Source organism: Adiantum capillus-veneris, chromosome 22 (assembly GCF_014529385.1).
Source record: "Adiantum capillus-veneris isolate H3 chromosome 22, ASM1452938v2, whole genome shotgun sequence".
Lineage (NCBI taxonomy): Eukaryota > Viridiplantae > Streptophyta > Polypodiopsida > Polypodiales > Pteridaceae > Adiantum > Adiantum capillus-veneris.
Genome location: NC_140952.1, coordinates 134,897,938 through 134,921,582, shown reverse-complemented (window position 1 = coordinate 134,921,582; position 23,645 = coordinate 134,897,938). Strand labels below are relative to the sequence as shown.

The 23,645-nt window shown below is 44.2% G+C and overlaps 1 pseudogene across 1 annotated transcript in view; it reads right to left on the bottom strand.

Moving 5' to 3' along the window:
• Nucleotides 1–3,089: 3,089 nt before the first annotated feature.
• The window catches only part of LOC147430267 (uncharacterized), a 239,045-nt pseudogene continuing 218,489 nt past the window's right edge, over nt 3,090–23,645 (bottom strand). Inside the window, exons 12-15 of the transcript XR_015185774.1 lie at nt 5,243–5,335; nt 4,811–5,014; nt 4,590–4,699; nt 3,090–4,486 (exon numbers count right to left, since the gene is read on the bottom strand). The product of XR_015185774.1 is annotated as an uncharacterized LOC147430267 (transcript). The remainder of the gene's footprint in view (nt 4,487–4,589; nt 4,700–4,810; nt 5,015–5,242; nt 5,336–23,645) is intronic.

The following is a 23,645-nucleotide window of genomic DNA, read 5'->3' as shown; positions in this document are numbered from 1 at the left end:
TAGGAAACTATCCCAAGAGACCTTAAAGATCTATCTGACGAGGAGAGAGAGAGAGAGAGAGAGAGAGAGAGAGAGAGAGAGAGAGAGAGAGGTAGTGTGGGTAGCAAAACAGCAAGCTGAAACCCTAGATCAACGTGTTAAAACCCTGAAACAACATGTAAAAACCCTAAAAAAACAAAAAAAAGAAAATCAAAACCCTAAAACACCAAAAAAGCTAAAATGAGAGAGAGAGAGAGAGAGAGAGAGAGAGAGAGATTGAATTATCGTCCACGGAGGTCAGATATGACCCATAGGACCAAAAACAACATTACAACGGTTTTGTCTAAGTAGAAGATGGTACATATCAGTTAAGGACTGAGGGCCCATCGAGGGGGTAAAAAAAAAAGGGGAAAACAAAACCTAGGGGGGGTCAGCTATGGGGAGAGCCGATTTTGATAGGTTAAGGGGGATAACACAATGAGCAATTCATGGGTCAAATAGAACATAGTTAAGCTTCAATTAATCATAGAAATGAGTACATTAGAGCCTCTTATATAGGCATAGGCTAGATAGAGCTTCTTGCTTGCATCATAGATGAGGTGTAAGAGGGCTCAAGGATCAACCCGACAAAGGATAAACAAGTGGAGATTTGCACCTTCAAGGGACTGTTTTGACCTCCTTTTTGGCCTCATATGCACTTGGCAAGATGCTAAAAATCTCCAAGGGTCATATACACATGCATGGCATCATTTGGGATGTGTACATGGTCATGAAGAGCTAGAGAAAGGCTCCATAAGAGCTAGGATAAGCTAGGCTTACCCCAACATATTTGCGATTTCGAAACTCCGAATGATGGCTTTACCACCTCGGTAGACTATCCATTTACCTTGTTTGCAAGCTTTGTGTACCTTCTTGAGCTCACTTGCTTGGACTTTGAGTTAATTTGTGGTCAATTCTTTGGTGATCCAAAATGATTTTTCCTTGAGGAGGCAGGATTGGCGTAGTAGCTTCATCCGTTCTTCTTTGTCCTTGAAGGTGAGGATACAATGCTCGGGTTGCACATGCCTGTGTGTGTCGATCCAAAAAATGGTCATAGGCTCGATGTTGACAGGTTAAAGAATCTCATTGAGCTTGATGATTGCTTCTTCGAGAGTGTCCTCGCTGGTGGGCCATGGTGAGGGAAGTCCTTCAACCTTAAGGCCAAGGAATTCTTGTAGTCGACATTCTTGTAAAACTGCTTGTATCTTGGTGTCAATCTTCCTGTGTGTCGCTTCATGGACTTCCTTCACTGCCTAGATGGTTTCGGTACGGGAGGCTTCAACACCTTGGGCTTTTGCAAGCAGAGCTTGTCTCTCTACTTCCTTCGTCTTCTCTAGCTTAAGCAAGCGTTGCTTGAGTTTCTCGTTCTCTCCAATGAGTTCTTGGATTTGAGCCTCGAGGGTGGAAATCCTCGCTTCTTGGTGATCCTTTCTTGGTGCAACTACCACCGTGAGGCAGCTTTTCTGTGAGATTGGTGTGCCAAAGAAAGACATTGAGGCTTCCTTTGCTACCTTTCCAAAATGACAGAATCTGCACGGCTGGCTTTTCTCAGACTCAAAGGTTTGAAAGGTTACTCAAACCTTCAAGGTTTGAGAGACTAATTGAGACTCAGATCTGAAGAGTTGCACTTAATCTTGGTTTAAAAGTTGAAAACGGGTAGTGAGGCTGTGAGCAGCATCTCAAGAGGCAACCGCTCAAAAGAACTTGGCCACCACCAGGAGTGCCGGGTCTGCAGGGGGCAAGAATCACCGAAGTGTGTGTGTGAAATGAAATGTAATATTAACGTCTTCAAAAGGCCAAAATGACCTATGAGACCAAACGATTACATGTGGTGAATCTAATACCGAGTCTAGCTACAAAAAGTACAAAGAACTAAAAAGAAAATAGTGGGTAGGGTGGGGTGAAAGCTAATACAAAGGGTGAGTTGATACAATGGAGCTGTGAGAGAGAGAGAGAGAGAGAGAGAGAGAGAGATGATGAAATGAAATGTTATATCAAACGTTTGACAACTCTACTTGTTGAAAGAAGTTGATCTTGTTCCATCGTACTTTTTAGGTGGGTTGACTTTGGGCTCCCTTGTTTGTTGTGGTGGCGTAGCTGAAACCACAGATGGATTTTTGCACGTATTGGCTTCATGTAGTTCTTGGAATGGGCATTGAGACTCTTGCATTACTAGACTTGGCAAGTGTGGTTGTTCTACTTGCCCCAGTGGACTAGATAAAATCATGGGTGGATATATTGGCTTTATGTAGTTCTTGCACTAGGGATTGAAGCTCTTGCACCACTAGACCTAGCAAGTGTGTTTGCTCTACTTTCCCCACTAGACTAGCCAAAGTCATGGGTGGATTTTGGCACATAGTTGCTTTATGTAGTTCTTGGACTTGGCATTGAAGGTCTTGCACCACTAGAGATGGAACTCCATGGAGTACCTGAAGTGCAGATGATATAGAGTTTTGAGCTAGTTGTGTTTCTTGAGATCAAAGGCCAAAATGACCTATGAGACCAAACTGATACAATCTTGGTGGATCTAATACAATGTTTGGGTACAAAAATAAAATGGAGTAAAGTGAAAAACTAAAATCTTAACTACTAGATGTGAACTAAGCAGCTAGCTAGAGCTGTGTAGGATATGAATAGGGGGTGAAAGTAGTGATTGGGGGCTAATACAACACAATGTGGGTGTGCGTGTGAGAATATAATGGGTGAAGAGCTGATACAAACGCTGATACAAGATGAGCAGGGTGTACAATCCTCAAAAGAGCTAAATCATAGGAGATCCATCATCGGATCTCATCAATCTCCTCCATGGTCAATAGTCTGACCGGGTAGAGAGAGAGAGAGAGAGAGAGAGAGAGAGAGAGAGAGATTGCTGATCTAGAGGAAGAGAGGTAGTCAATTCTGCAATCAGCCCATACACGTCCAAAAGCGATCAACGTACATTGGTGATTGCACACAGGGAGAGAAGCATACTTGCATGTGGAATTCACTGTAATAGAATCGTATGAAACCAATAACGCACGATATTCTGGTGGAGAGAGAGAGAGAGAGAGAGAGAGAGAGAGAGAGATTTGCAAGAGACCTTCTAACTATTGCTGTAGTAACAAAAGAGTATCTGTCATTGCCTTATGATACAGGGTTGCTTGAATTGAGGTGCAGGCTAACTCACCTCTTCAACAATAATTACTGTACAAGGCAAAAAGTAGACTGTATCTGGCTTTATCTCATTGATTGGTTGGTAGATGGAGGACTTACTATCCGATCAAAAACAGTGCGCTTGATGGGAGTGCTAAAGCAAGATGAAGCTTGCGAGTTAGCTTGTAAGATACTTATCTTTTCAAGTTGACACTGCATGTCTTCCTCCCACTCAGCTCTAAGAGTTTGCTGCTCTTCCATTTTACAAAGCAGCTCCACCTTGTCTACAATGATCCCCTCTGAATCAGGTAATGCTGCCCTGTAAGCTTCTCGCAATTCATCTGCAAGCTCATCTTCCATCTGCTCCATCAAATAGAGACGTTCTGTTAAAGCACAAAGCGCTTGCTGCACCTCAGTGATGACGAGCCCGCCACCCGTGAGAGGCAATGACTGCAGTAAGGTTTTGGTCCGATGAAGCCTACTTCTGCTTGCCTGCCGTGCACTCACAAGACTTTGCATCACGTTTTCCAGCCTGTTTTGACTTGGAATAACATCTTGATAATAGATATCATGGTTTCCATGCATCCTCTCCATCTCTTCAAGGTGTTGCTTGCCACCCCCCCTTGAAAAGGCAGTCTCACTCCCTGAGAAAAACCCATCTGATGGTTCATCTAATACTGGCTGATAGATGTCTTGCGCATGCACCTCGCACGAGCCTTGTCTGGGCAGCTGTAGTGCTTCCAAACTAGGTGCAAGGTCACGTTGAAACCGATGGTAGCTATTGCCTCCAACTCCTCTGGAACTTGGAAAGCTCGCCACCTCCAGATCGTTCGACAGTTCTCGCAATCCAGACTGCTTGATGTCATCTTGGTTCTGGCAATGTAATCTACTTATTTCATCCATGATCACTTTCTCCTCCCTCTCGATTTTAGCCCACTCATTCTCTCTCCAAAGGTTTATCATGTCTATATCGAACCTTGGATTTGGATGTGTCAACACACTCATTGATGAATCATGATGGAGCTGTGTGTCGTGGTCAGTGCAATAATGGTTAGCGGCTCGTCCAGGGACGGTCTTGCCAGAAACTGGGGCAGTTTGCTCTAAGTGCTTTGCTGCTACTCCATCTATGTCTGAAGTACCCATAAGCTGTTGCATCTGTCCAGCTTTATAGATAATGCCCATTGCACGCTCTTTTTCGTCCTCCAAAAACTCTCTATCCTTTTCCAATTTTTTCTCATCCAATGAAAGCTTTGCTTCTCGTGCTGAGAGTGCAGCTTCAATCTCCTTCTGAGATTTCCCTAGAAGCCTCCTTTCTCGTTCCAGTGCCTCCCGCTCCCTACTTGATCATAAAGACAATTTTTTTGAATGCAGTGGGAACAAGATTCACTGTAGCTACATAAACTGGTAAGCAATGAAATTTTTGCTTATAGAAAATTTACCAAGATGCTTTCTGTGCCGTAATCGATGCTTCAATCACCATCTCTTTTGTGGCCCTTAGCTGGGCAGCCAATGTCAGCTTGGCGTCCTGCACTTCGTTTTTTGTTTCCTCCTGCGGGCAGACAGAGTGTGTTATTCAGTTGATAACACTACAGCAACTGCTCATGACTTACCAGCTATCTGCACACGAGGAATTACGAGGAAACTGCAGTCTACATTTTACCAATTCATGCTGTTGTACTTTCAAGCTTTCCCTTTCTTTAAGAATTCTTGCAAATTCTTGCTGAAGCATCTCCAGATTCAATGTTTCAGTCTCTTCTTCCGCCTTAGAAGCCTCTCCTCTCTTGGCTTTATGTTGAGTGATTGGACTGTTGACTTCTTCGTTTTGTGGTGTTGCAGGCAGCTGTATATTTTTACTCACTTCAAGCTGAAAGAGGGTAAAAGGTGTTGAAGTGATGACTGACCACAACTTCACATTTTCATTCATCATACGAAATAGATTCAAGATCAAGCCAGGGACAAATTGAGATGATTAAATTTGCTCTCTTAGCAGCAAATGTTTACCGTTGACCCTTGTCCAAGTTCTCACACACGGTGCAACATGGATAAGGGACAGGAACATAAAGAGAATATGGTAGCAGGAACAGGTTGTTACCTTCTCTTCAGTGATTTTATAGTGTATCTTTAGAGGTGCATCGCAATGCTGTTTGCTTTCCCTCAACAATTTTGTCTTTGATGCACACTCGCTCTGTATATGCAGCAGTGAAGGTATGAGCACATGATCATCGGTAAGATAGAAATTCCCACTCCTCCAGCGGTTAGAACAGTTCAATACAACATCTTTGATAGTTAAATAAAAATGCCCAAATCTGCGAAAGTGAAAATAAAAATGCCCAGATCAATTCACACACACATTTTTTTTCTTTTTTTAAATCTTGATTTAATTTACAATTGGGAAATCTCAAAACAAGTAAACCCACATTAAAGGAGAGGTACAAAAGACGGAGCATGTGAGGCTCCGAGAACTAGAAACAATAAAAGAAAATCTTATAAGCTTCAAGAGAGATGTCTCCCACATCATAAGCAAAGTGTAGTGCTTGTCCAAGTGAAACTTTGAAGTAAGGGAAAGGGTCAATTTCTAGTGCATGAAACATCTGAGAGTTACGTTGGTGCCATATGGTCCACACAACCCAAAATCTGACCCATCTGAAGAAGACCTCAAACGGAGACTGTGGCAGTTGGAGGACTCCAAAAATCCAGAACGGAATGTGAAAGATTACGGATGGGAAACGAAGGCGTAGAGCAAAGGATACTTGCCTAATGAAAGCCCGGGAGTAGCGACAATCCCAAAGTAAATGCGCAACAGACTCATCAACCCCATGACACGGATGGCCAGGGGGCTCATTGCGATGACCTTGGACGCCATCTCAAGAGTCTCAAACTCTATCTGGTAGTAGCCACGTCCAAGAAGCTGAACATCGAGGATCTTGCCCACCTCTGCAAGAAGGTGGGCCTGAAGGAGATCATGCACCCTTCCTCTCTTGGGTCTGGTGCCGAGAATCTTGCAGATAACAGAGATGGCCTGAAGGCGCACCACCTCTACCTCTAAGCTCGCTTGCTCTGTCGGCGAGAGAGCAAGTCGGATGGTGGGTTCTGCGGGGTCGGGCGAGGGGGTTGCAGTGGAGTCCCTATGTGGCAGAGCAGAATCCTCCATCTGTGTTTGCTGCTACAAGGACGAACGAAGTGAGTCGGTGCCGTTGTGAACCAGCTCCGACAGAGACACGAGGTGGGGGTGGGCAGGCTGCGGGCAGCGCAAGGAGGGGGCAGTGGGAAGTGGGAGGTCAACTCAGATAGCGCGCGCAAGGGCTGACAGCTGAAGGCAGCGTGGGGCTGAGGCGGGCTATAAGGCAACACGAGGGGCTGAGGCGGGATAGTGCAGCACGAGGGGCTGAGGCGGGGGGGGGGGGGGGGGGGGGGCTGAAGGCTATGGCGAGGGCATGCGTGAGCAGCAGCAACGAGCTATGTGTTGGATGAATTCAGATTTCAGGGCAAGCTGGAATTTCTGGTTCTTACTCTGGCTTTACTTATGCATTGGCCGGAATATGGTCTGCTGATGATTTCTCTTGGTACGATTTAGCGGTATGGCTTTGAGATACTATTCATGACACTCCCATCCTCATATCTTACTAAGTTTTAGGACTTAGGTGTTAGATGATACCGGCTAACTATCTTACTTATCTGGTGTGTCACTTTTTACTTCGTGAGCCAAAGGTGGTTTTTTGGATGTTTGAGCCCACAAGTGGCCACTTGGCATGATCGAAACCGTTGCCCACAACTCTAATCGCATGGCCAGGAACCTCACAAGAAAGCGCTGCTTTTTATTGTGCTTGCGTCGTTCTGGTCTGCAGGACATGCCGCTCTCGGCCAAAAACACTACTGCTACTCTCTTTCTTCTACAGATGCCGCACTCGGTCCAAAAACACTACGTGCTACTCTCTTTACTTGGTAAGCCCACCTGCGACATTGAAGCTACCAACAGCATCTTCATCGACCAAGTAGGCTTGGCGGAGACCTAAGTCTCACAACCGTTGTCTATCCATTTCTGGAGACATGCATACCAATGAGACATGCGTACCAATATGTCAGCACCTATTAGCCTCCAGTAGTAGTTCACTGCTGGCTCTGGGTGGGATAGCAAAAATTTTACAGACAATATGGCCAATATTAATGCGGCCTATAAAGAGATTCTCTTTCTAAACCGCGTGCAGATGGCGGCCAATGAGGCCTCAATTAAGATTAGCAACAACAGTTTACTGCAGCATTGCTCTTTAGCAAATGCATACGAAGCAGAGAATGCTAGTGGTGTGGATTTGAACGCATAGCAGTTACTGCTTTGGAGCTCCCTTCTTGCCAATAACCACGATTCGGTGGCGGATCCTATGAGCAAAGGTCCATGTATGCAACAGCTATCGGGTCAAGTTCAGATGGTTGCAAATGCAGACATCAATTTGGTATCGATACATAACGCAAGTTAGTCAGCAAGGAGCCAAGAAGACATAATTGCTGACCGAAGAAGCTTACAACTCTGAGAGAGAGAGAGAGAGAGAGAGAGAGAGAGAGAGAGAGAGAGAGGGTAATATTGATCATAGAACATAGAGCATAAAGTTACATTTACATGTTTTGTGTATGGCAGGGAGGACATATATTCACAACTGCATGTTCCAATTGCACAAGCGCGACTCCAGCTCGACAACACTGCGAGGTCCGTTATTTGCATCCAATTTTCCATGCGCATGCGTTTTCTTGACGCAACACATAAACGCTACGGGGCAGGGCACGGCTTCTGTTTCTTATATTTTTTTGGAGAGACCACAGTGCCAACTCTCCACCATACTTTTGTATGGCACCTCTGTATGACGTGCACAATATACTGTGCGCTTTCACTATGACGTTTCATTGCAAGACGATATGTTTAACTATTCACATTGTTTTTTTGTAGCTTAACTCACATATCGACCTGTAGATTGGACAATCAAAAAGCAAGAGTACAACATTGCAGGTCATTAAAGCACCTTATTTACTGTTGCAATTCATTCATGCTTATTCTACTTGCTTGCTTTAGAATTTTCCGTAGTACTTCCTTTGCTTCGGTTTATTTGGATCTCATTTTCAGAACTAGACACTCAATGTCGAACATCTGCACGTGAGTTACACACGAACGTAACCTTTTGCATACGATTGCTTGCCAAATCTATGTGATGTATTACATTAGTGAATACACAAGTAGTGAATGCATGTGGTGTATCACAGTAGTGAATTCACCTTGTGCATCTTTACTTTAGCTCTAAATAATTTATAACATACTAGGCTGAATAATTGATGCCATACTATGTATCTCTTCGTTTCTTCCGTATTAGGTGTTAGTATGAAGTTCTCAAGACCTAGAAGATTACAGACCAAGCGTCAATAAGCTAAAGAGCAAACTGCATCCAACTTGAAACTAGCTTATTGTCCATATGCTAGGTCATGCTTTGAAATCACTGCATTGTATAAAGATTGGAGCATGCAATATGACATCTTCGCTCACAATCTATAAATATGTCTCTGCTGTGCAATGACATACCTCACATATATAGCGATAAACGAGATCAACAGATAAATGAAATAGACAATTCTGCTGCCCTCACTTCTGTATTAATACTGGGCGCTTTCTCATCGGAGCGGCAACAACAAGGCTTAGCATTGTCTCTACAGTCCATTACCAGTTCAAGATACCAACCACAAACCAACAGTATCCTTACCTTGAATAAATTGTACAATCAAACTAACATTACAAAACTTGAAATGAAGATGAACGCAAGTAACACAAATGTCCTTCAATAGTGGCTCCTAGGCCCTAAGTTCAATGAGCTGGATTCAATCGCAATTTATGTGCATTGCATGATCACTGAAATTATCGACCTGACAATCGGTGCGGCAAACGGTGCAACATGCATTGTCGATGCCATAACACAAAACACAGAAGGTGAATTTACATGTATCATTGTCCTCATTCATTGTGCTGGGAATAACTACAAAAGAAGAAAGGAAAAACACAAACAACTATAAAAAAAGAAAGGCAAAACACACTCAAAGTCCACCTTCGAAAATGAGAGCTGACGTGTTGCGCTACCAACCATTCAATGAAAAATTTCTTTTTGACATACTTTTCGTTTGCAAGAATTTACATGTAGCATGTATACTAGAAAAAACATTCATCTGTAGACATAGTAGTACAACCTCGCTTGGATATAATCTCCACCCCTATAATCTCTGATTGATGCACTTAACTTTGTCTCCTCCCATAAATATTATAGCATTTTTCAAGTGTATACCCCTTTCACGCAATGCCGCCCTTCCCAAATTAATCTTGCTCTTGCTCCCTTTAGTGCTAGCTGCTAAAAGTCAATTTGCATATGTCCTGTTATATTCTATAGATGTTATATAGCAAGGCCCACCAAGCAAGACTAGTTGTCCTTTAAGTGGTAGCCAATCCAAGTGTTTGGCTAAGGGTGGATGCTTTTTCCTAAAACATTAGTTTAAAATGAATTTTCCGGACACCTTGTTTAATTACCCTTAATGTAAATTAGTTACATGATCCGGCCTTTCAATCATGACTGATTCACTATTTACCTTCAATATTTGAGCTTGGCATGTGGTTTGGCTTCACACTTCAGATAAATTAAAAAAAATGAAACTAAAAAGTGATAACAAGAAAAAAGAATCTAAATAAATTTCAGTTGACACGTGGATCAGAAGAGGTGATGGCCTTTTGATCATAATAAAACCATTTGAAAACTTTGTCTTTAGGTTTTGACCACTCTCTTCTACAGGGATATTGGTCTTATACCACTTTACACTATTTGATACTTATAATTTATTTAAAGGATAGTTGTAGTGGAGATAATGTGTCGTGCTCTCTATAGTGGGTGCTCCTCAGTGCAGTATGCATGAGATCTCACTCCACAAAATGAAAAAACAGAAGACAATGAACAACAGAACAACAATACCGAGACTCAGTAGTGAAACCTGAACAGTATGAACATCGACTAACACAAATAAACCAATACTGACTGGCATGGCGGCACACTCAGCTCCAGCCCAGAACTCATGGGTACAATGGGGGTGTCGAGGCTCAGCTGTGCAAGGATCGTGAAGACGTGCTGTGTGTGAACTCAAGATAATAGACTCTATACTACTGACCACACAAAGTAGATCATGATAATAATGTCCGACGACTAGAACCAACCACACATATGTATCTCCTAAAGAGCCACCAATGGCTAGCAGATATCCCAATCCAGCTAAGCCTATCTCCAAGCTGAGGTGGTGGTGATCTGCCACGGTATCCACTAGACCACCATCTATAACACTTGCCGCGTGTCATTGCCCAGGCGAGAGTTTGTTCAGTGTGAACTCAAGCCCAACCGCAACTAACTGCCTCTCCTATGCACTACAAGATCCATACCTCCTTCTAGGCAAATAGGTCAGGGTTGTTTCCGTACGTACGTCTGGCATGATTCCATACCGTACGGTACGTCCGTACGAAATCCGTACGTACAGAGCTTAAAAAAAAAAAAGGCTGTCGGTGCCTTATCCGCCTGGTTGGACTGGTTGGGCGAGGCTTTTTATAAGTCCACCTATGCTATACCTCTTATTACCACAACAAAGAACCAGAACACAGTGACCAGTCTCTGCACAGTGTCTGCACAGAGACCAAGGAAGGACTTGCCGCCACCGATAAGGTTCTTTCTCCTTCCCTCCCTCCCTTTGTGTTTGGAGTCTGCAAGCCTCAAGGAGGCAATCTAGAGTCCTGACCTCGCGAAATATTGTAAGTTTTGTATTCAACTTTGAAGTGTGCGTTAATTGTGTTGCAGAGTTATCATGCCTCGTCGACCTAATCCTCTTTGGGCCGAGCACACCAATGTCCTGAGAGTTGTCAACACAGGAGGCCAAGCAGGTTCAGGGACTTGCACTTGGGTGTGCAAGTACTGCGGAGAGCAGATGACGAGTACAATTACCAGGGTTTTGAAGCACCTCACTGGTATTGGCACCACTGGACATTGTGGGGGTTGCGAGGCTATCCCGCCAGCATTGAAGGATGCCTTGATTTTGGAGCATTTTCCTCCAGGATCTATTGCATCGTCACAGTCAGGGGGAGCACGTGCAGCAGCAGCAGAGGATGCTAGCAGGATGCATTACTTAGAGATATTGGCGGCTCTGCGTTTGCAACGCCCTCATTTGCAGGCACTAGTCGAAAGAGAGCTCGTGTTTCATAGGCTGAGGATGAGGGTGCTAGTGCTTCAGCAACAAGTGCAGGTGGGGTTGAGGGTGTATGTGGCCCAAGGCAAACCACATTGCCATCACGTGTACACAATGATTCATGGGTAAAAGAGCGATAGAAAGTTGCGAGATGGAGATTGCGCAGACTCTCATAGAGTGCAACATGGCATTCAATGTGTTGAAGACTGATCAATGGAAAAGGATGGTGAGAGCTATTTCACAGGTTGGTGCTACAGATTCTGGAATGGTCTTGACTACCAAAAGATGTGCACTACCATGCTTGACGCCCAAAAAGAGATCATAGACCGGGAATTGACTCCAGTGAAGGTTGGATGGCAACAATTTGGATGCACTATTCTTTCTGATGGGTGGGGTGACACGCGAAGGCGCCACATTATCAATATCCTTGTTTCCTCCTGCTTGGGCACATACTTCTTACAAGCCGTGGATGCAGGGAAAGCTGAAGAACGCATTTCTGTGGCGTTCATCTTCAAACATATTCGCCAGGCCATCAAGGAGGTTAGGGAGAAGAACGTCGTGCAGGTACATATTGATTCTTGACCATGTGGCATGCACATTTGAATTTTGCATACATTGTCCAACGTAATAATGTCCACACTACATTTAATATCTTGTCATGACTCATCGTAGGTGGTCACTGATAATGCCTCCAATTGCAAGGCCATGGGGATATGGTGGAGGCTGAGTTCAAGCACATTGTGTGGACACCATGCGTTGCACATTGCCTAGACCTTCTCATGGAGGACATAGGCAAACTTCCTTGGGTGCAGCCTACAATGTCTGATGCGTCCAAGCTTACCACTTTTTTCCGCAAAAAACACTAGGCCTTGGCAATCTTTAGGAGCCACAGCACAGTAGACATGGTGCGTTCCTCGAAGACAAGATTTGCATACATGTATCTGGTGCTTCAGAGGCTGTTCAGATTGAGAGATCCATTGTTGCAAACAGTTATGGATCCAAAGTGGAGATTGATGTACCACGCTCAGTCAGAGGCGACCAAGTACATTCAAAGAAAGGTTCTTGATGAGACCTTCTGGACATAGGTGCATTCCTTGGCAGTGGCTCTACAGCCATTGTATGTACCACTACGGGTCTCAGACATGGAGGGCTCTACACTTGGGTTGGTGTATCATCTGTTTATGCAGATGAAGACACACATTTTTGGATGTACCTCATTGACACATGATCGGTAAGCACAAACTACAAAGTGCTCTAATGTCCTCATGTGACATGTCTATTTATAATTTTTCAAAACACATACTTACTGTGACTATTTTGTTTGCAGTCGTGATGATATTTTGGCTATTGTAGAGACTCGATGGCAGTTTATGCGTCGTCCCATCCATGGGATGGCTGCAGTTCTCCATCCTCTCTACAAGAGCCAAGAATTGTTTGAGGAGGCTTCATTGCTCAAACTACGCTCTGAATATCTGAACAATATATATGATGAGGATGAGCAATTGATTTTGGATTCAGAGATGAGTAGCTACATGAATAGTTTAGGACCCACCTTTGTGCGGTTCGTAGCATTGAGAAAGGAAGCGACCAAGCTTCCTTTAACATGGTGGCAGAACTATAGACGCCAGGGCCTTCCCAATTGTGCCACCTTGCATTGCGCATCCTTTCTCACATGAATACTGGAGTCTGAATTATAATTTATAATTACTGAATGATGAATCTATATTGTCACACGTGACACTTGTGACCCATGAGTGTTCGCTATTTGAATTGCTGTAGGATTGCTCAGTTGGGGCATGCGAGCGTAACTGGAGTGCATACTCTCTTATTCACACGAAGATCCGCAATCGTCTTAGCACCAAGCAGTTAGAGAGACTGGTTTATTGCCGTGCTAACATGCGGCTTGTGCGCAGCTTTCATGCCTTGGGGACACCCAAGTAGGTGAGATTTACATGCATATTTATGAAAACAAGTCAATGATCAAAAGACAGTGTTGAATCATGGACTATGTTTTGTCTTGTCATTGTAGGTGGATCCCACAGAGTTGAAGATGGTGGCAGATCCTACTGCAGAGGAGGTCGATGCACGGATTAGAGATGAGCAGGAGGAGATTCTTCGAGAGTTGCACAAGGAGCTAGAGAGCGTGGATCGCCGGGTCACTAGATCTTGCTCTCGAGCTTACAGTATTCCTCTTCGCATTGCTGCTGCAGATCCAGAGGTTGCACACAGAGAGAGCATTCGTAGAGGAAAGTTACCCGTTTGGCCTGCTCGTAAACGAGCCAATGAGGCTGTTCGACTCATCCACACCCAGAGTTCAGAGGCTGATGATCCAGATGAGGGTGATGCACCCCTAGCATCTGTGCCAAAGGAGAGAGAGCCCGATTATGATGATGAGGGCAATGTCTTGACAGATGGAGACATGCTCTCTGAGTCTTCATCAGCCTCTGATGATGCTTTTGAGTAGTACTTACTAGTGATTGCCCAGTGTTTTGGGTCTTGGGACTTGGACATTTGTCATGACTCATTTATGCTTTTTATTTTGTTGCTTGAGCCACCCAGACTCTTTATTGAGTGACTATGTTATTTTTGTATCAGGATTCAGCATTCAGTTATGTACTTTTGACCTACACTATGACATGTGGTCTGGACTCGATTCTAGCGGTTACATCCCTTGTGGGGTGATTTTAAGTGTTTTTGAAAGTTGTGGCTATGTTTAAGTATTGTGCAGTGTTTTTAAACTAGATAGGTTGTATATAAATTTGAAATTCTTTGTATTTTTAGCTTTTAAAAAATATACTACGAATTTTACGTACCTTATGGCCCAATCCATACGGTACAACGTACCGTACGTATCGAACACGTACCGAATACTACGTACCTTACAACCTTGAAATAGGTTGCATTGGGGAGCCAGGAGTATGTATCCACATGGCATCGTTTTCCCAATCATGAAGCACTTTAGTGTGGCGCAGCCATGGTCTACCGATGAGCAAAGGAAATCCGCCCTCAACCTCGGGAAGACGAACCACAACAAAATCCAAGCTAAAGGTGAAGTCTTGTACCTACAGAGGCACCTTTTCCACTATGCCCACTGGGTAGACTGTCCTCTGGTCAGCGAATGTAACTGTGAAGGGAGCAGGGCGGGTAGGTTGTAGACCTAAAGCTAACATAGTGAACTCAAGCATCAGGTGGATGCCAGATCCACCATTCACTATCACTATTGAGAATTGTCGCCCCAAGACGGACACGGTGAGACGAGGGCTTCTATAATCCGTAAGGGGAGCAACGGGATAGGATATCATATGGAACTCTGATGGTTGCACTGGGAGGTGCCCGCCACTAGAACCTTCTCCGGGGTAAGTGACCGAATAACTGCAATGGTTACTTCGAAAACTCGCATCTAGCTGTAGCATGTCATCGAGCGACACTTGTTGGAAAGTGTTCTTCAAGATTGTCTCTGCTGTAAGCTTTTCTTTTTCTACCAGTGGTTTCTCTAGTACCTTGATCTGTTGTAGATCAACAATTGCTTCCAAGAAAGCTTCATCAATATCGGAGAGCAAAGATTTGGATCCTTGCTTGGCATTGGGGGATGGCTTGTCAACAGCTGGAAGCGGGGTATCCAATGGTATGAGAATGTGTGGGGGAGTTGAACTTGCTGGAATGCTAAGACCGAGAGCGGCTCTTTGGGCCAGAGTGAGGATGCCTGCTGGCTCCTCAACCAATTGCAGCTTATTTTGAGGAGTAACCACATGGGCAGGAGGGGGCGGCTGAGAAATGGTGCTAACTGCTATAAGGTTGAGCTTAGGAAAGGTAAACTCATTTTGGCTTTGACTTGGGCTCGAAGCTGTGGATGCATGAAGTTTAGGGCAATCCTTAATGTAGTGATCCTTTGCTTCAAGGAAATGACAATGCTAGGAGTTTTTTGGAAGAAGTGATTGCGCATATGTACATACACATGCATGGTGCATCCAATAAAGGATTACCCATTTTCTTGGCTCGAGGCCCACGTGTACAGGTAGGACAGCGTGTACATAGCACATCGATTTTCATCGTCACCAGTATCAGTGTGTTTTTTCTATAATAATGAGGAGTTAGTAGGGCGTAAAACTTCTTGAGGAAGCTATCAGCGGGCCGATGCCATGAGGTAAGCAGGTGCGTCAGATGACATCCAGCGGCGTCAGGAGGTCAAATGGGGTCAAGACTTTCACGTGGGTAAGTGAGGACACAACGGGAATGTTTTCTTGTGATGATTATGTAGAAAGCTCATCATGAGAAGTGTATTTGGGGGCCACTTCACGTGATTGCGGGATGCATTATTGGGAAAAGTTGAGTGCCAAGTGTGCGGATGGATGTAGAAGGGTGACAAAAATGCACTACATGGCCATTTTTTGACCTGTTCGAGGTCCATTTGAGGTCAATCACAAGGCCAAAGGTGCCTAAGGAATAAAGTGAAGTGTGGACATTGAAAAACCTAAGAAGAAAACCAACAAAGTGTAGAGAGAAGAGGAGAAACAGCCGCAACTCATTTTTTGTTGTTTTTGGAGCTTGTTTTGATCATAAACTGCTTATTCGAGATCGGATTTGAGCACTTTGATATTGTAGACTGGGGTTTTGGGCCGTTCCGGACACAATGATGCTGTCCATTTTCCCAAATTCCTCACTGTTTTTCTGTTGTTTGGCTGTGTAAGTTTCTCCTGTGAAGCGAAGCCTCTGCTCAAATTTGTAATTGTATCTGGCATATTTCATCCATATTGTGTGAGCGATTTGCCCCATTGGTGTTGACCCAAGCTCAATTGTATCTAAACATCATAAATCTTCCTCTTTTGGATTGAGTTTTTTGGATGTGTATGTGTCTCTTTCTCTGTTGAGTGGGCAAATGGATAGTCTCTCTCCTCTCACTCCATCGGTGTGTTTCCTGTCTCGGCCAGATGGGTTGTGTAAGCCGAGTGGTGTCCCATAGTGTGTGTGTATCATCCCAAGAGTGTGTATCGGGTGATTATAGAGACGTGTGTGTTTCCATCCCACTCACATTCTTTTGGCGCCCCCACGGAGGATCTTCTTTGAGTACCTTCAGCTTCGAGATTCGAGATTACAGGTTATAGATTATAGGTTACATGTTACAGGTACAGGTACAGGTGATTCACACAGGTATAGGTAGCTGGAGTAGAGTGATATACTGGCAAGTGGAAGTCACTTGCAATTGCCGTGGGTATGCATCATTTGGCGCTTGTTTGAGCACATTGTCTGGTATTGTACGTTACTTGTGGATATTGCCATTGTACGCCTTTGTGGAACCGTACTTGGTTTTATTTGGCAGTCCCAGCCATTTTTGAGACTTGGGCTGAAAGATAGTCATTTCTGAGACTTGACTATATGATATTTCCATAAACCTTCGTGAGAGGGTCGTGGTGAGGTTTTATTGAGCTGAGGGATTCTCAAATGTGAGATCCTTTTAGTGATACAGGTGACTGGAGAACCTTTTTCGTGACCTCGTCATAGGCTATGTACTAGTGATTCCTACTTGATGCTCGGGTTCCATTGTCGGCAAGTTATGCATACACATACAATCTATATTTTGGGTTCTTACTGCTCTACTTCTGGGGAAACTCTGCCAAAATTTTTCCAAGTTGTGACGGCTGGATTTTTGGTCTTTTGAGCCATTTATGCTGTTATGTTGCTGAAATTCTGGCAAAATCAGAGGGTAATTAGTCAAGTGTGCTTTCTTGGGAGGGCATGGTTAGCCTTTAATGGATAATCACGATGGACCTCAATTCACTCCTTTTCATTTAACACAAAGAATCCAGATAAATATTCATGTATCCAGGAAGATTTTTTCCGAGCAACACATAGTCTTTATGTTTGGACCAAGAAGATTAAGAGAGATACTGGAATCCCCTTTGCTTGTTGTAATCCCGATGATTAACTATGAAAACTCATTTGATGTGCATGTGTTTGTCCTTATCTAAAGATGAGTTCCATTGAAGTTTCTGGGGATTGAGTCAGTAAAAAGTTTTGGGTTCTTGCACCTGTGTTGGAAGGGGTTCTCAAAGTATTAAAACTTCGGTAGCCATGGCTTTCTCTTATCCAGAATTTCATGAAAGAAGTGATGAAGATGTGGAAGACTTTTTGGAAAAGATGTAGGTTGCCTGCATTAGCAATCAAATTCATGATGCGGCACAGATGTTATGTCTTCTCCAGATTTGTTTGCAGAGTGATGCACGAGTTTGGTCCAAAGCATTTGAAGAGGAGTTGCGTGTGGCTGATTCACCTGTGAGATTAAGTTGGGACAATCTAAGGCATGGATTGGAAGTGGAGTTTGTGAAAACAGAGGATCCTGACAAAGTGTGGCAAGAAGTACACGGTTTGGTGCAAAGGGAAGGTGAGCCAGTAGATGCGTACATACGTAAGTTTTCAATGGCATGGGAACGAATGTGCAAGACCTTAGCACCACAGACACCTCCACCTGACATGATGAAGAAGGACAAGTTCTTGGTTAGTCTTTGGGAGAATATACATTGGAGAGTGGAGCTAAGAAGCCTACGACATATGAAGATGCACTAGATGTAGCGAGGAACAAAGAGTGGAATCTGAGAAGAATGAGTCAGCTAGGAGTAGAGTCTTTGCCTAGGAGGTTTGAATTTCAGCCTATGGATTCTTTGCAAGAGCGCATGCCAAGTGTTCATCATGAACCAACGGTTTCTATTACTCCTTAGGTTATGCCAATAGTGGTCACTACAATAGTGCAAGACATGAAGCAAGTGGTAGATTTAATAAAGAATCTCAGCCTAAACATGCTAGGTAATGTGGGAAATAATCGAGGTCGGGGGAGGTTTGTAAATCAGCCGGAGGTGAAGAAAGACCCAAGAATGGTGTTGGACAAAGCAATGGTAGAGTCTGGAGGCAAACGTCCACGTGTTATAATTGTGGAGGGTTAGGCCATATCAACCCGCAATGTGATAAGCCACCAAGGATGGAGGGAGACATGTATCCATTGCCAAGACAGATGCTAACTAGGTCAAATGATTATGGCATTGAAATTAAGGGAGAAGAAGGAACCAATGGATTAACCTAAGAGGAAAAGGGAAAGACAAAAGTGATAAGTGTGGTCACCTTGAAGAAGGCAGCAAAGCTGGAGGATACATTAGTGATGCCTATTGGGAAGAGGACCACACAGGATAAAGAAGGAAGAAATGCCCTAGGTCCTAGTAAGAAGAAGGGAAAGAGCCATGAAGGCAAGGATGTCAAGGCCAAGAGAAAAAGAAGGGCTCGTCGCAAGTTTCATATTTAGATTTTCCACTAAGGGATGGGCAATTAAGCTATGACTTGCAGGAGGATCTGACAAGCAGGAAAGCAGATGTTACTTTTGGGCAGCTTATAGAGATGGTGCCTAAGCTAAAGCGACAGTGGAAGAGGATGATTAACCCGATGGAGAAAGAACCAGAGAGAGGTTCAGTGAAGGTATTGGCGATGGATGTGTGACCCATCCTTCTTAGCCAAGGGTGAAGTTATTGGACCATATGGTGTCAGAAAATGGCATTGAGGCTGATCCAGAAAAGGCTAAGTCTATTATTATTCTTCCATCAGCTAAGAGTACAAAGCAATTGGCAACCTTTATACACAAAGTGAAGTGCATGTTGGGGTATAGGCGCCTGTGCCTTGCCCGGCCGCCCAGAGTCTGGGCACCCACTGACTTGTATACCTTATACATAGCATAAGTGTATAGGGGGCTGCTCACTCTTTGGAGTCTCCCCACCCACATCGTGTTGTGTGTCTCCTTCTCTCTCTCTCACTCTCCGTCTGTGGTGCTCCCCGATCCCCTTCAATTGGTATCAGAGCTATGGTGACCGTGGAGAGCACGACGGCTTTGAGAGCTTCGAGACGATAGCTCGCTCGCTCTCGACGGTGGAGTTCGATCGCGGAGTTTCACGGAGAGCGATTTTAGCTTGAGGAGCATTGTCTTTGGAGCTTAGGAGCTTGGTGTGGTCAAGCTTGGTCGAGGAGGCGGTTGCGGCTTCCTTGGTGAGAGGAGCTTTTGAGCTCAGTGGAGCTCGTTAGAGAAGTGCTCGGCGGAGGAGAGCTTGACATTCGAGTGCTTGGATGTTGTTGTGGCAGAGCTCTTGCGTTGGAGCTTGCATTGAGAGGACATTGCATCATGCTGAGTGGAGCAGGAGTAGGTTCAAGACTGTGTGCAGCTCGTTTTTGCCATTTTCGGGCTCTAAAACGCAGTTTTTTGCGTAGCTCCGTCATACAGAGTCAGATCTACATGATCCAAGAGTCTAGGTCAGGGTTTTGGCACGCTCCGGACGCGATGGTGATGTCTATTTGCTGAAATTATGCTTTGAATTACAGCAGGTACAGCAGCAGGTTTATTTGTGCACTTTCGGGTCCCAAAAACACTGTTTTTGGTATATCTCACACACACGGAGTATTTTCTGCAGCAACCAGCAAATTCATAGGTGTACACAGGTTTTTGGATATGCATTTGTCCAGAGAGCCACTCATGCGAGAGTGAGCTATGTTGCCATGGTCTTGGCGGTTTATGTATGCCATATATGGATTTGTGTATTTGTTTATGGCTGAGATTATTTGAGATTTGGCTCAATTTATAGAAGAAACTCTGTTGGATTTTATCCAGGTTCTAGCCATAGCTTCTACGTATCCGTAGGTTGCTCTTTGACAGTTTAGTGGTTGAGTTTACTCTCACTTTGACAGGTGATTTTCAGTCATCATTTGGTTGGAGTTTGGAGTCACTTGTGTATGCCCTTGTGTGCCGTATTTCGCATTGCGCATAGCGACAGATCTTGCAAGGTTTTGCGAAATGTTGCTATACTTATCTGGCAGACATTTGGTCATCGATTGAAAGGTATTTTGGCAACAATCATCACTCACATGTATGTCATTTGAAGTGCCGTTGAGTGGTACTCCGGCAAGAGCGGGTATGCTCATATGTATGACTTTGTGACGTGATTCCGGTCGAGTTTATTCCTGGATTGGCCATTGTGGCATATATTATTGTCTCTTTGAGGTTTACTGTTGAGATTTTGCTCCAGTTACAAAGGAGACTCCGCCAAAATTTTGTCAGATATTTATGCGCGATTGAGTCATATTGACTTGTGATTTTGTGCAAGGTTTTGTACGGTTATTGGTGCAACTTTGCATCAGGTTTTGAGCCATATTTGCAGACTTTTGTTGATGCGATTTGAGCCAGTTTAGGGCTGATTTGGTTGACATTTGCTACTCATTGTTGGTTGCTCTTTTGCGAGCATTATGGTTGATTTTTCATTTGACTTCCAGCGTTATGGTCTGACACAGTTTGATGGTGCAGATTTTGTTGCTTGGAAGGAGCATATGCTTGTTGCATTGGCGGATTTGGGGCAGGATAAACGCTTGCGTGGTTTATCGGCGAAGCCCAAGTCTATGAGTGATGATGATTGGCAGGATCTTGATGAGTTAGCCATGTCTACGATTTGTTTGCATCTGGTTGAGTCTGTTTACTGGCAGGTCTCGAGGGAGACTACAACTCATGCTTTATGGAAGAGTTTACATGCTATGTACGCGACATCCATGTCTACAGGGGAGTCTAGTCCCACTTCTACGTCCATGGGAGAGATTGGTCCCACACGCAAGTCTCGACGGCATAGAGACTTGACATGTTGGCATTGTGGACATAGAGGGCACATTAGGCGTCGATGTTTTAGGCGTTTGAGACAACGGAGGCGACAGATGCGTGATGCAGATTTGGGCATGACAGATGCTAGTGAGATCAGTACGGTGGTTACTGAGTATGATTGTGACGGCGATGTCACAGTTACATCTAGCTTGTCTTCAGACGATCTTATGTCTACGGATTGCATATCGGATTGCACATTGTCTTCATATTGGTTACTAGATTCAAATGCTACTTTCCATGTCACGTCGCATCGTGAGTGGTTTAGCACGTTTTCTAGTGGGAGACTTGGTTGTGTGCATATGGCTGATGGTGTTGTGTATGACATTGAGGGTGCAGGAGACGTATGTTTGTCCTTGCCCAGTGGTATGAGATTTACCCTGCGTCATGTGCGTTATGTGCCAAATTTGAGACGGGATTTGATCTCAGTCAGAGAGTTACGGTATAGTGGATGTCAGGTATCGCTGCTTGAGCGATCTTTTGTGTTGCATTTGGGTTCGCTGGTGATTGCGAGAGGTGCTAGAGTTGGCACATGGTACCCATTGCACGTAGTACTGGTGCAAGATGGTCGAGTCTCAATCTTGTTACAGCCATGCAAACAGCGAGAGAGCAGGCGAGTCTCTTTTGCTTGTGGGTTGCAGGATGCTTTGCCTGGAGTGCAAAGTAGTGAGCTCGTTGTGCACACAGTTGGGGCACGACTTGAGCAGTCACACAGAGAGGTGATAGAGTCATACATGCATGCTTTGCTAGTGACCGAGCAAAGCAGAGAGTCAGTTGTGCGAGATACTTCTATGCAGGATAGACAGGTAGAGCGAAAGTGGGGGATTGATGCAATAGGCCCGTTACCTATCACAAGCAGGGGCAAAAGCTATATTTTGACTTATAGTAGTAAAGAAAATCACTGCAAACGATGTGGAAAAATTGTATACGATGAAACATGTTGCAAGTTTGGGGTGCCAATAGAGCTACTTTCGGACAAGGAGCCAAGATTTAGAGCTAAACTATTAGACTTTTTATTCGCGAAGATGAAGATTAGGTACCAGCATACCACTCCTTATTATCCACAATATGTAATGGCTTAAATGAAAGATTTAACAGTGAGTTGATACAAATTCTTTCGAAAGTGACAGAGCACCAAGGAAAGAATTGGGATTTGGAATTGCATAGTGCATTATGCGCTTACCGTACTTCGGTGAAGACAGGTACAAGGTTTACTCCATTTCATTTGGTATATGGAAAGGAAGCACTATTGCCTATGGAAGTAGAGTTGCCTGCAATCAAGATGTTAGAAAAGTTGCTTGGGCAATTCAGTGATGCATTCAAAGAGAGGCTCTTACAATTACAAGAGGTTTAGCTGGATAGGATGAGTGCATTGGAACATTATGGGCAGATGCAAGATAAGGCTTTAGCAAAGATAAATGAAAAGGTCAAAAGTAAGGGTATCAAGAAACATGACTTGGTTTTGCACTACAACAGTAAGCCGGACAAGACATTCCAAAAGAAGTTTCAAATTAAGTGAGAAGGCCCTTTCAAGATAGTGGAGTGTTTTCCGAATGATACATATCAGCTGGCTAACTTGAATGGGATTCTACATAAGTCAAGGGTAAATGGATTGCGTCTTAAATTATATCATGCTAGATTAATGATGGTGGAGCAAGATGAGCTGTCGGAGAACAAGTAATGTATGTTAGGGATGAGGAGACCTGTGACGCGGCGAGTTTCATATCTCTTTTTGCTGCTGTTGATCATGAAGGATCTAGCAGGCTAGTGGATGGGCAAGTTATGTTAGGAGTTTTTTGGAAGAAGTGATTGCGCATATGTACATACACATGCATGGTGCATCGAATAAAGGATTGCCCATTTTCCAGAGCCAGGCGCTTACCTGGGGCCCACATGTGTACAGGTAGGACAGCGTGTACATAGCACATCCATTTTCATCGTCACCAGTATCACTATGTTTTTTCTATAATAATGAGGAGTTGATAGAGCGTAAAACTTCTCGAGGAAGCTATCAGCGGGCCGACGCCAAGAGGTAAGCAGGTGCGTCAGATGGCATCCAGTGGCGTCAAGAGGTCAAATGGGGTCAAGACTTGCACGTGGGTAAGTGATAACACAACGGGAATGTTTTCTTGTGATGATTATGCAGAAGGTCATCATGAGAACTGTATTTGGGGGCCGCTTCACGTGATTGCGGGATGCATTATTGGAAAAAGTTGAGTACCAGGTGTGCAGATGGATGTAGAAGGGTGACAAAAATGCACTACGTGGCCATTTTTTGGCCTGTTCGTGGTCTGTTTGAGGTCAATCAAAAGGCCAAAGGTGCCTAAGGGATAAAGTGAAGTGTAGACACTAAAAAATCTGAGAAAAAAACCAGCAAAGTGTGGAGAGAAGAGGAGGAACAACCGCAACTCATTTTTTGGAGCATGTTTTGGCCATAAACTGCTCAATCCGAGGTCGGATTTGAGCACTTTGATATTGTAGACTGGGGTTTTGGGCCGTTCCGGACACAATGATGGTGTCCATTTTCCCAGATTCCTCACTATTTTTCTGTTGTTTGGCTGTGTAAGTTTCTCCTGTGAGTGAAGCTTCT